Below are 12588 nucleotides of genomic sequence, written 5' to 3' on the forward strand. Positions count from 1 at the left end.
TACATACAACATTGAGTGGTTGGTCTTTTTGGGTCATTGGAAGTATGCTTTGGAATAGCCAGTATTTCCTGAGTTATGAATTTCATTTATTTGTAAATATCATGGAAAGTGGTTATTTAGAGGCAGATTTTATCTAGTGCCTGCCTTCATCTTCAGGAGTACCTAAGTAACAGGTTTTCCTGAATAAGCTAAGAGGTCCTCCAGAGTGGTGGTCCTCATGTTTTTGGTGGTGTGGAAGCTAGTTGTTCTACTCAGTGGAGAAGAATATCGAGTAGTTATTCCAGATAAAAAAGGATTGGTGGGCTTCCCTGGTGGTGCAATGGTTGGGAGTGCGCCTGCCAATTCAGGGAACGCGGTTTCATGCCCCGGTCCGGGAGGATCCCACATGCCGCGGAGCGGCTGGGCCCTGTGAGCCATGGCCGCTGGGCCTGCGCCTCCAGAGCCTGTGCCCCGCAACGGGAGAGGCCACAGCAGTGAGAGGCCCACGTACCGCAAAAAAAATGGATTGGTGTTGGAGTTCTTGAGGTAAGTTCTTGTCCCAGGTTGCTACTTGGTTCTGTCATGCTTTCTTTTAAAATTTTCTGACATGTAGTTTGAACGTCTGTAATTTACAATGATAAGACCAAAATTTGGTGGTACTAGTTGAAATTGCACCTCAAAGTCGGGTAGTTTCCTTTTCTACGTTTAAGGTATATCATTAACAATGACTAAGGCCTTTTGGGGTTTTGTTTTTATATTTGTGCTCACAAAAGTAACTGAGAGAAATGTTTCTGAGATAACTAAGTTTTATTTTCATCTCTGTATGAAACACAGGTTGTAGATTATATCTCTTAAAAATTGATTTTTTTTTAAGCTTACCCAGATAAGGACTTTTGTTTTTTGGCTTTTGTCATCTCTCCTGATGTTTATTGTACTTAGCAGCAAAAATCCTGAGGGGGGAGGGTGGGTGGAAAGAGCCTCTGCAGGGTCCCAAGAAAAAGAATGGAGAAGGTAGCTGTTTTCACTGGGGTAATTTGTCCCATTACTTGGCCAGTCACTGGGGAGAGGAATGCCATGGATTAGAGTAAATTGTGACAGCTTTACAGGAAAAGGGACACAGCCAGAATTCTTGGTGTTCATAAAGTATTAAAGGGAACCGTGGAGAAATGGCCCTGGTGTAACAGTAAAAGTCATTATGCTGCCCAGGAGAAAATCTGGATGGCTGAAGCAGTTCCACTTAAGCGAATGTTCTCCTGATCAGAGCACACAGAGCTTGCCTGGGCTGCACTGGAGTCCGTCATTTGTCTTTCTTTGTTAGATGAGATGTCCCTAAAACGGTGGGGTCTCGAGTAGCCAGATATGGTAAGTTCAGTGTGAAAGAACCCCTTAGAGGGTAGCTGTGGGCATCATGCAAACCAAGCATTGTCTTAGAAACAAAACACTTGATAATTTTAGAGATAAGAAATCTCTCTTTTTAGATCTTGTTGCTGTTGTTTTTTTATAGCTAGTGAAAAAGCAGTAACCCCTTGGCACACTGATTGAAACTGTGTTAGCATGCTTGTTCCTAGTTTGGTGTTGGCCTTTTGACTTTGTTTATGGTTGTATTTTGGCATGCAGAAGTTTATTTTTCTACAGTTAATATATTTTACATTTAGAAATCCTTCCAGGATTTTACACTCCCAGGTCAGCACTGATTTGATTGGTTAGGAAAGTGCCAGGTAAGCGATTTGGACTCAAGGAATGAACTTGAGCTCATTCCTCTGTTCAGTTAGAAGCCAGGTTGGCAGGAGGTTTACAGCTCTTGGCTGTAGTAAATGTCTTTGCACCATGACTGGCTGGCTAAAGTAGGAGCTTGGAGCTGTAATGATGCTAGGTGGGGAAACGGGAGAAAAACTTCTAAGAAGAGGAGGTTTATTAATAGGAGGAAAGGAGCGTCAAGACGTGATATGGATACCCCAAAAGATTAAACATCAAAAGTAAGTAAGTAGTGTAGGTTTAATCTGGTTGAAGTCTATTGGATCCTCTGATTAAAGATTTGTAGAGATGAGTGAGAATTCCCCCAAAATTGATCTTCAGGCCTGATGACCTTTTCTGGAGTTGTTTGAGGAATTTTGGAGATAATAAGTCTTTTTAATGACTGACTTAGAGGATGGTGTAGTAATATTAAAACAAAAACAAAGTCTGGAGGAAGTACAGACAGGATGGAAGTATTCCAAATGGACTGATTCTATTTAAAAGGACTGACTGTCCTTTTAAACTCTGGGCCTCTGAAAGGAATCATTCTCCCTTCATTCTTGTGTACTGAAAAGGAGATAGTAGAGAGAGTGAGAGAATAAAATGTTAGTAATTATATTTATTATTTTACCTTAAAAACAGAAGAGGTTAGGCTTTATAAGTACTTAAAATACTCAAATACTTAAAATAGGATTGACATGCCCATACTTTTCAAATACATTTTATTTCTAAATATTACAGTTTATGTGGCCTGGCAAATGGATTTGCCAACTATCTGAAATGGTAGATTATTGGGTAACAAATCAGGGTGCAACTAAAAATTTTTTTGTACCACTCACCATAAAAGAGTTGAGGGACATAAAAGATAACTGGATTTTTTGTTTGTTTGTTTGTTTTAACAAAAAGATAAGTGAACCATATCATTTTACAAAATAATAAGTTTGCTACCCTGTTGTGATAAGTCAGTGGCTGTTTACTAGCCAGATTTTGGGGTGGCGGTACTTAACCTGTCATTTCAAGTAAAGGTGAAATTCTAAGTGGCAAAGTAAGTGCTTTTCAAAACAAATTCACGATTGAGAGTGTATTTCTAAAATAAAAGTTTGAAACTTGGTCATTTTGCTATAAAAAAATGTCATGTGCAAAACCCATATTTGGACCCTTGAGAAATTTAGAAAAACTTCCTTTAAAAAATACTTTTATATTTATTTATAGAAGCAGGATACATTCACCAGTATAATTTTATCACCTGATTTTTTTAGTTAGTGATCTGTTCTTTCACTTTAGTACATGTTTTATCATCTTTATACCCAGATTGTATTCGTCTTTCTCAATTGATCCAAAGTGTCCAAACCAATATTTCATCCAGGACCACACATTGCATGTGGTGGTAGTGTCCTTAATCTCTCTCACACATGGTCCTTTTTTTGCTAACACTGATTTTTATAAAGAGGCCAGACCTATTTTCTTGTAGAAAGTTCCACCTTTTGAATTTCTCTGGTTTCTTCTTTGTGGTATTTTTTAACTTGTTTCTCCATTCTTTGTATTTCTTGTGAACTGGAAGTTTTACCTATAGGCTTGTGCGTTAGTAGTATATGTTGTATCCCCTAAGAAGACACGTAATACCTAAATTGCCATTAGTGGTGCTGAAAACGGCACCACTGGATTAGGTGCCAACCGTCAAAGCCCTTCAATATATTGTTTTCTCCTTATGATTTAAGCATTCTGTGTGGTGTTATTTTGGAACTGTTTGTATATTCAGTTCCCCATCAACCGTGCATGTTGGTGTTTTAAACAACAATTGATCATACTTGCCTGAATCAATAATTTTATTAGGGTTTCAGTATCACGTTTTTCTAATTATTTCCTTCCTCCTTCACTTATTAGCTGGCTTACTTTTATGGAAATTGAGCTTTCCCTCATTCAGTTGGGGCTCTTTGGTTACCCTGAAACGAATTTTCCTACCGAGAAGGCAGAAAGAGTGGCCGTTTCCCTTTAATCACCAGTTTTTGAAGTATTACATGAATAGCCACAAAACAAAATTTTAAAACCTTATTTAAAGTCATTTAAATAATGTTTCATTGGGTTTTGAACTCATTTGCTAAACATTTTAAAAATGTGCAGCACTTTCCCAACACCTGATTAGCATTTGGGAAGTTGGACATTTACTAACCAAATGCACATCATTGCTGAATGGGATTAAAAAAGTAAGTGTAATCATTCCTGCATTTGCATTTACGTATCATGGTAATGTATCTTTTTTAGTTACAGCAGCCATTAAAATCAAGAATTGAAATAGCTGAACTTACAACTAGACTTTCATTTATTTTTATATATTTATCTTATTTTTGGCTGCTTTGGGTCTTCGTTGCTGTGTGCGGACTTCCTCTAGTTGCGGCGAGTGGGGGCTACTCTTCGTTGCTGTGAGCGGGCTTCTCATTGCAGTGGCTTCTCTTGCAGAGCACGGGCTCTAGGCACGCAGGCTTCAGTAGTTGTGGCTCACAGGCTCCAGAGCACAGGCTCAGTAGTTGTGGTGCACAGGCTTAGTTGCTCCACGGCATGTGGCATCTTCCCGGACCAGGGATTGAACCCGTGTCCCCTGCATTGGCAGGTGGATTCTTAACCACTGCGCCAGTAGGTGCAAACATTAATATCTAGTTGCGAACAGTTATTTGGAAGAGGCCATTGTATAGGGGATGAAGTTTAGGGATTTAGGTTCAGATTGAGCTAGCTTTTAATTTCAGTTTGGTAGACTATCTGGCACAAATTAAGCATTTACTAAACGTCATTCTCTTTCTCTTTTTTTGGTTCTGTCTACCATTATTACACCTTAAATCTGCTTTTTATATTAAAAAACAAGAAAGTTACCATTGTATCTTACTGATTATCAACTTTGGTTACATCTTACTGCCCCAGCATTTATATTTTCCTATAGATACATAGTACTTAGTTCTTCTATAGGTTAAATGTACTTTTGAGGACTTGCCTGGGAAATTAACCATTGTTTCTAACAGTTTTCCGTGGTTAAAGCATCCTGAGTGTAAAATAAATGACACAAGCAAACTGTTGGTACATAATTTGCAAATTTGCCCTCCTATGATGTTCAGTAGATTACTTTGGTAGAGCTAATTGTGGTAACATATAGATTCCCTGTTTAAAATGTATCACTGTATTATATTTTTATTTTAAGCAATTTTTATAGCCTTCAGAATGGTTTACCTTGTAAACACTTATACTAAAAACTGTGATACTAATCAAATTCTAGGAATATATTAACTCAGCAATCTGAGTAGAATCCTAAATTGCATTGAATTTGAGATTGCTTCAACAGTTGTAATAAGAGCTCAGGGGCTTAATTTGTTACTTAATGATGATCCTTTGAACCTGTTGTCCATTTTTCTTAATGATTTAATTATTTTGGACTCAGAGTACTCAATGCTGGGCTAAGGTAGCTACAGGGTGAAGGCATTAGACAAGAACTTAGGACAAGGAATGCTGAGGGGAGAGGATCTGGAAGCAGTGGGTGGGAATCCAGTTCAGCAAATAGCAGTCTAGACAGGGCAACAGAGACTGGAAGACAGAACCCGGTGGGATGGCCAAAGTCTTTGTAAACACCCATCCCTGGGCAAACACCCTTCCTGGGTACCTGTGAAAGGCAGAGCAAACAGCAACCAGGCAGAGGTAAATAGCAACCAGACACCAGGCAGTGTGAGGTGCACCAGAGCCACAGAAAGGGGCCAGCATGGCCCCCTGCCGTAGGAAAAGGCCCTGTGGTGGAGGCAGCTGGCTGTCGTCACCAGCATTCATCAGAACTTTACTTCCCTTTTCGCCTTACTGAGCCTATCTGATATTTCAGCTGCCTGTGAGACTTGCTAGGGGCTAACAAGTCTTGGGAAAGAGTAAAGAGAAATGGCCCCTCTGACCATTTATGATCTTTGATTGCAGATCTGTTAAGTTCTGTGTAATTTTGGATCCTATTCTTGTTTCAGTACTTCTTTTACACAGTGTGGTTTCTTATCTTTAAATAAGACTTGAGCAGTAGGCCCTCTTCCATCAATAACAAGCGGTGTGATCTTGGGTGAGCAGTTAACACCAGAGGTTAGAAAGTAGTAGCCTGCCAGCTTTATATAACTCAGAGTATTTATAATTAGTAGTTTGTTTTTGCCAGTGTTTACAAATGAGGTGCCTTTATTTTAAATATTCAAGATTTTTGCTTTGTCTTAAAAAAGTCCCTGCCACTCACATAGAATATATCCATGTGTGCTTATACCCAAGGCCAATTCCCTCACATTTATTAGTCTGGCCTTGGTAAAGATGTATTTGCTACTCTAGAGTTCCAGTTTCCTTTTACCTAAATTGAGCATCATTATACCAGCATACTATACATACAAATAAAAGTAATTTGAGAAGTTAAAACTATTGAAATATAAGGCCATCTGAATTGTTTAGAGAGATTTATGCTTTTTTTTTCTTACTGGTATTTGTGCAGGAGCTGTGAGAGTGATTTTATCTTATTTACTTACTTTATCACATAAAATTGCTTATTATATATAATCTTTTCCCTATTCACCTTTTTTATTCAGCAGTTGAATCTTTAAGCCTGTTTCCAATTTGCATAGATTCATGAAAATTCTATGTTAATCTGGATAGAGTGATTTTTTTTAAAAAAGATCAATCAAGTTCTTGGCATTGGGATGACTGTGTCATCTGGCTGATGTGAAAATAATTAAATATGGGAAACGTTGTGACATTTCTCCATGAAGAATAATTGAAAATAGTTTACTGAAGTGAGAGAGTGGCATGGACATATATACACTACCAAACGTAAAATAGGTAGCTAGTGGGAAGCAGCCACATAGCACAGGGATATCAGCTCCGTGCTTTGTGACCACCTAGAGGGGTGGGATGGGGGGTGTGTGAGGGAGGGAGACGCAAGAGGGAAGAGATATGGGAACATATGTGTATGTATAACTGATTCACTTTGTTATAAAGCAGAAACTAACACACCATTGTAAAGCAATTATACTCCAATAAAGATGTTAAAAAATAAAAATTCTGAAAATTCTGTCAAAAAACTAGTTTACTGGTTTATTGGGTTGGAATTTAAATATCCTTTGTTATACTTAACTCTGAGATATGATGACTTGTGTAATTTTTTTTTTAATTAATTTATTATTTTTGGCTGTGTTGGGTCTTCATTTTTGTGCGAGGGCTTTCTCTAGTTGCGGCGAGTGGGGGCCACTCTTCATCGCGGTGCGCGGGCCTCTCACCATCGTGGCCTCTCTTGTTGCGGAACAGGCTCCAGACGCGCAGGCTCAGTAGTTGTGGCTCACGGGCCCAGGTGCTCCGCGGCATGTGGGATCTTCCCAGACCAGGGCTCGAACCCGTGTCCCCTGCATTGGCAGGCAGATTCTCAACCACTGCGCCACCGGGGAAGCCCGACTTGTGTAATTTTTTAAAAACATTTTTACTGGAGTATAATTGCTTTACAATGTTGTGTTGCTTTCTGCTGTATAACAAAGTGAATCAGCTATATGTATACATATATCCCCATATCTCCTCCCTCCCACCTGCCCCATGCCACCTCTCTAGGTGGTAACAAAGCACTGAGCTAATTTCTCTGTGCCATGCAGCTGCTTCCCACTAGCTAGCTATTTTACATTTGGTAGTGTATGTATGTCAATGCCACTCTCTCACTTCGTCCCAGCTTACCCTTCCCCCTCCGCATGTCCTCAAGTCCATTCTCCATATCTGCATCTTTATTCCTGTCCTGCCCCTAGGTTGATCAGAACTTTTTTTTTTTAAGATTCCATATATATGTGTTAGCATACGGTATTTATTTTTCTCTTTCTGACTTACTTCACTCTGTATGACACACTCTACGTCCATCCACCTCACTACAAATAATTCAATTTCGTTTCTTTTTATGTCTGAGTAATATTCCATTGTATATATGTGCCACATCTTCTTCAGCCATTCATCCGTCGATGACACTTAGGTTGCTTCCATGTCCTATTTTAAATAGAGCTGCAATGAGCATTGTGGTACATGACTCTATCTGAATTATGGTTTTCTCAGGGTTTATGCCCAGTAGTGGGATTGCTGGGTTGTATGGTAGTTCTGTTTTTAGTATTTTAAGGAACCTCCATACTGTTCTCCATAGTGGCTGTATCAATTTATATTCCCACCAACAGTGCAAGAGGGTTCCCTTTTCTCCACACCCTCTCCAGCATTTATTGTTTGTAGATTTTTTGATGATGGCCATTCTGACCCATGTGAGGTGATACCACACTGTAGTTTTAATTTGCATTTCTCTAATGATTAGTGATGTTGAGCATCTTAATAGATGTGCCTCTTGGCCATCCGTACGTCTTCTTTGGAGAAATTTCTATTTAGGTCTTCCGGCCACTTTTTAATTGGGTTGTTCGTTTTTTTGATATTGAGCTGCATGAGCTGTTTATATATTTTGGAGATTAATCCTTTGTCAGTTGCTTTGTTTGCAAATACTTTCTCCCATTCTGAGGGCCATCTTTTTGTCTTATGGTTTCCTTAGCTATGCAAAGGTTTTAAGTTTTATTAGGTCCCATTTGTTTATTTTTGTTTTTATTTCCATTTCTCTAGGAGGTGCGTCAAAAAATATCTTGCTGTGATTTATGTCGTAAAGTGTTCTGCCTGTGTTTTCCTCTAAGAGTTTTATAGTGTTTGACCGTATTACATTTAGGTCTTTAATCCATTTTGAGTTTAGTTTTGTGTATTGTGTTAGGAAGTGTTCTAATTTCAGTCTTTTACATGTAGCTGTCCAGTTTTCCCAGCACCACTTATTGAAGAGGCTCTCTTTTCTCCATTGTATAGTCTTGCCTCCTTTATCAAAGATAAGATGACCATATGTGCATGGGTTTATCTCTGGGCTTTCTTTCCTGTTCCATTAATCTATATTTCTGGTTTTGTGCCATACTGTCTTGATTACTGTAGCTTTGTAGTATAGTCTGAAGTCAGGGAGTCTGATTCCTCCAGCTCTGTTTTTCTTTCTCAAGATTGCTTTGGCTATTCGGGGTCTTTTGTGTTTCCATGCAAATTGTGAAATTTTTTGTTCTTGTTCTGTGAAAAATGCCATTGGTAGTTTGACAGGGATTGCACTGAATCTGTAGTTTGCTTTGAGAAGTACAGTTATTTTCACAATATTGATTCTTCCAATCCAAGAACATGGTATATCTCTCCATCTGTTTCAATCATATTAAATGTCTTTCATAGTGTCTTATAGTTTTCTGCATACAGCTCTTGTCTCCTTAGGTAGGTTTATTCCTAGATATTTTATTATTTTTGTTTCAGTGGTAAATGGAAGTGTTTCCTTAATTTCTCTTTCAGATTTTTCATCATTAATATATAGGAATGCAAGAGATTTCTGTGCATTGATTTTGTATCCTGGTACTTTACCAAATTCATTGAATAGCTCTAGTAGTTTTCTGGTAGCATCTTTTGGATTCTCTATGTATAATATCATGTCGTCTGCAAACAGTGACAGTTTTACTTCTTCTTTTCTGATTTGGATTCCTTTTATTTCTTTTGCTTCTCTGATTGCTGTGACTAGAACTTCCAGAATAGTGGTGAGAGTGGGCATCTGTGTCTCGTTCCTGATATTAGGGGTAATGGTTTCAGTTTTTCACCATTGAGAACAATGTTGGCAGTGGGTTTGTCATATATGGCCTTTATTATGTTGAGGTAAGTTCCCTCTATGTCTACTTTCTGGAGGGTTTTTATCATAAATGGGTGTTGAATTTTGTCGAAAGCTTTTTCTGCATCTATAGAGATTATTGTATGGTTTTTATCCTTCAGTATGTTAATATGGTGTATCACATTGATTGATTTGCATATATTGAAGAATCCTTGCATTCCTGGGATAAACCCCCTTGATCATGGTGTATGATCCTTCTAATGTGCTGTTGGATTCTGTTTGCTAGTGTTTTGTTGAGGATTTTTGTATCTGTGTTCATCAGTGATATTGGCCTGTAGTTTTCTTTTTTTGTGACATCTTTGTCTGGTTTTGGTATCAGGGTGATGGTGGCCTTGTAGAATGAGTTTGGGAGTATCCTCCCTCTGCTATATTTTGGAAGTGTTTGAGAAGGATAGGTGTTAGCTCTTCTCTGAATGTTTGATAGAATTCACCTGTGAAGCCATCTGGTCCTGGGCTCTGTTTGTTGGAAAATTTTTAAACACAGTTTCAATTTTAGTGCTTGTGATTTGTCTGTTTATATTTTCTATTTCTTCCTGGTTCAGTCTCACAAGGTTGTGCTTTTCTAAAGGTTGTGCTTTTCTAAGAATTTGTCCATTTTATTGGCATATGGTTGCTTGTAGGAGTCTCTCATGATCCTTTGTATTTCTGCAGTGTCAGATGTTACTTCTCCCTTTTCACTTCCAATTCTGTTGATTTGAGTCTTCTCCCTTTTTTCTTGATGAGTCTGGCTACTGGCTAATCAGTTTTGTTTACCTTCTCAAAGAACCGGCTTTTAGTTTTATTGATCTTTGCTATTGTTTCCTTTATTTCTTTTTCATTTATTTCTGATCTGATTTTTATGATTTCTTTCCTTCTGCTAAATTTGGGGTTTTTTTTGGTTCTTCTTTCTCTAGTTGCTTTACGTGTAAGATTAGGTTGTTTATTTGAGATTTTTCTTGTTTTTTTGTGGTAGGATTGTATTGCTATAAACTTCCCTCTTAGAACTGCTTTTACTGCATCCCATAGGTTTTGGGTCATCGTGTTTTCATTGTCATTTATTTCTAGGTATTTTTGGATTTCCTCTTTGATTTCTTCAGTGATCTCTTGGTTATTTAGTAGCGTATTGTCTAGCCTCCATATGTTTGTATTTTTTACAGTGTTTTTCCTGTACTTGATATCTAGTCTCATAGTGTTGTGGTCAGAAAAGATACTTGATACAATTTCAGTTTTCTTAAATTTACCAAGGCTTGATTTGTGACCCAAGATATGATCTATCCTGGAGAATGTTCCATGAGCACTTGAGAAGAAAGTGTATTCTGTTGTTTTTGGATGGAATGTCCTATAAATATCACTTAAGTCCATCTTGTCTAGTGTGTCATTTAAGGCTTGTGTTTCCTTATTTATTTTCATTTTGGATGATCTGTCCATTGGTGAAAGTGGGGTGTTAAAGTCTCCTACTATGATTGTGTTACTGTCGATTTCCCCTTTTATGGGTGTTAGTATTTGCCTTATGTATTGAGGTGCTCCTATGTTGGGTGCATAAATATTTACAATTGTTATATCTTCTTGGATTGATCCCTTGATCATTATGTAGTGTCCTTCTTTGTCTCTTGTAATAGTCTTTATTTTAAAGTCTATTTTGTCTGATATGAGAATTGCTACTCCAGCTTTCTTTTGATTTCCATTTGTATGGAGTATCTTTTTCCATCCCCTCTCTTTCAGTATGTATGTATCTCTAGGTCTGAAGTGGGTCTCCTGTAGACAGCATATATACGGGTCTTGTCTTTGTATCCATTCAGCCAGTCTATGTCTTTTGGTTGGAGCATTTAATCCATTTACATTTAAGGTAATTATCGATATGTATGTTCCTATTACCATTTTCTTAATTGTTTTGGGTTTGTTATTGTAGGTCTTTTCCTTCTCTTGTGTTTCCTGCCTAGAGAAGTTCCTTTAGCATTTGTTGTAAAGCTGGTTTGGGGGTGCTGAATTGTCTTAGCTTTTGCTTGTCTGTAAAGGTTTTAATTTCTCCTTCGAATCTGAATGAGATCCTTGCTGGGTAGAGTAATCTTGGTTATAGGTTTTTCCCTTTCATCACTTTAAATATGTCCTGACACTCCCTTCTGGCTTGCAGAGTTTCTACTGAAAGATCAGCTGTTAACCTTGTGGGGATTCCCTTGTATGTTATTTGTTGCTTTTCCCTTGCTGCTTTTAATATTTTTTCTTTGTATTTAATTTTTGATAGTTTGTTTAATATGTGTCTTGGCGTGTTTCTCCTTGGATTTATCCTGTACGGGACTCTCTGTGCCTCCTGGACTTGATTGACTATTTCCTTTCCCATGTTAGGGAAGTTTTCAACTATAATCTCTTCAAATATTTTCTCAGAGCCTTTCTTTTTCTCTTCTTCTGGGACCCCTATCATTCGAATGTTGGTGCATTTAATGTTGTCCCAGAGGTCTGTGAGACTGTCCTCAATTCTTTTCATTCTTTTTTCTTTTTTCTGCTCTGCAGTAGTTATTTTCACTATTTTATCTTCCAGGTCACTTATCTGTTCTTCTGCCTCAGCTATTCTGCTATTGATTCCTTCTAGAGAATTTTTATTTCATTTATTGTGTTGTTCATCATTGTTTGTTTGCTCTTTACTTCTTCTAGGTCCTTGTTAAACGTTTCTTGTATTTTCTCCATTGTATTTCCAAGATTTTGGATCATCTTTACTATAATTACTCTGAATTCTTCTTCAGGTAGACTGCCTATTTCCTCTTCATTTGTTTGGTCTGGTGGGTTTTTATGTTGCGCCTTCATCTGCTGCATATTTCTCTGTGTTCTCAATTTGCTTAACATACTGTGTTTGGGGTCTCCTTTTTGCAGGCTGCAGGTTCATAGTTCCTCTTGTTTTTGGTGTCTGCCCCCAGTGGGTGAGGTTGGTTCAATGGGTTATGTAGACTTCCTGGTGGAGGGGACTGGTGTCTATATTCTGGTGGGTGGGGCTGGATCTTGTCTTTCTGGTGGGCAGGGCTGTGTCCAGTGGTGTGTTTTGGGGTATCTGTGTACTTAGTATGATTTTAGGCAGCCTCCTTGCTAATGGTTGGGGTTGTGTTCCTGTTTTGCTTGTTATTTGGCATGGGGCGTCCAACACTGGAGCTTGCTGGCCATTGGATGGAGCTGGGTCT

The 12588-nt window shown here is 38.2% G+C and overlaps 1 protein-coding gene across 8 annotated transcripts in view; it reads left to right on the plus strand.

The window, feature by feature from the left end:
- The window catches only part of CDC14B (cell division cycle 14B), a 100489-nt gene that overhangs the window by 48317 nt on the left and 39584 nt on the right, over nt 1-12588 (plus strand). The gene's annotated exons all lie outside the window — the stretch shown is intronic.

The sequence above is a fragment of the Stenella coeruleoalba genome (assembly GCF_951394435.1).
Source record: "Stenella coeruleoalba genome assembly, chromosome: 7".
Taxonomy (NCBI): Eukaryota; Metazoa; Chordata; class Mammalia; order Artiodactyla; family Delphinidae; genus Stenella; species Stenella coeruleoalba.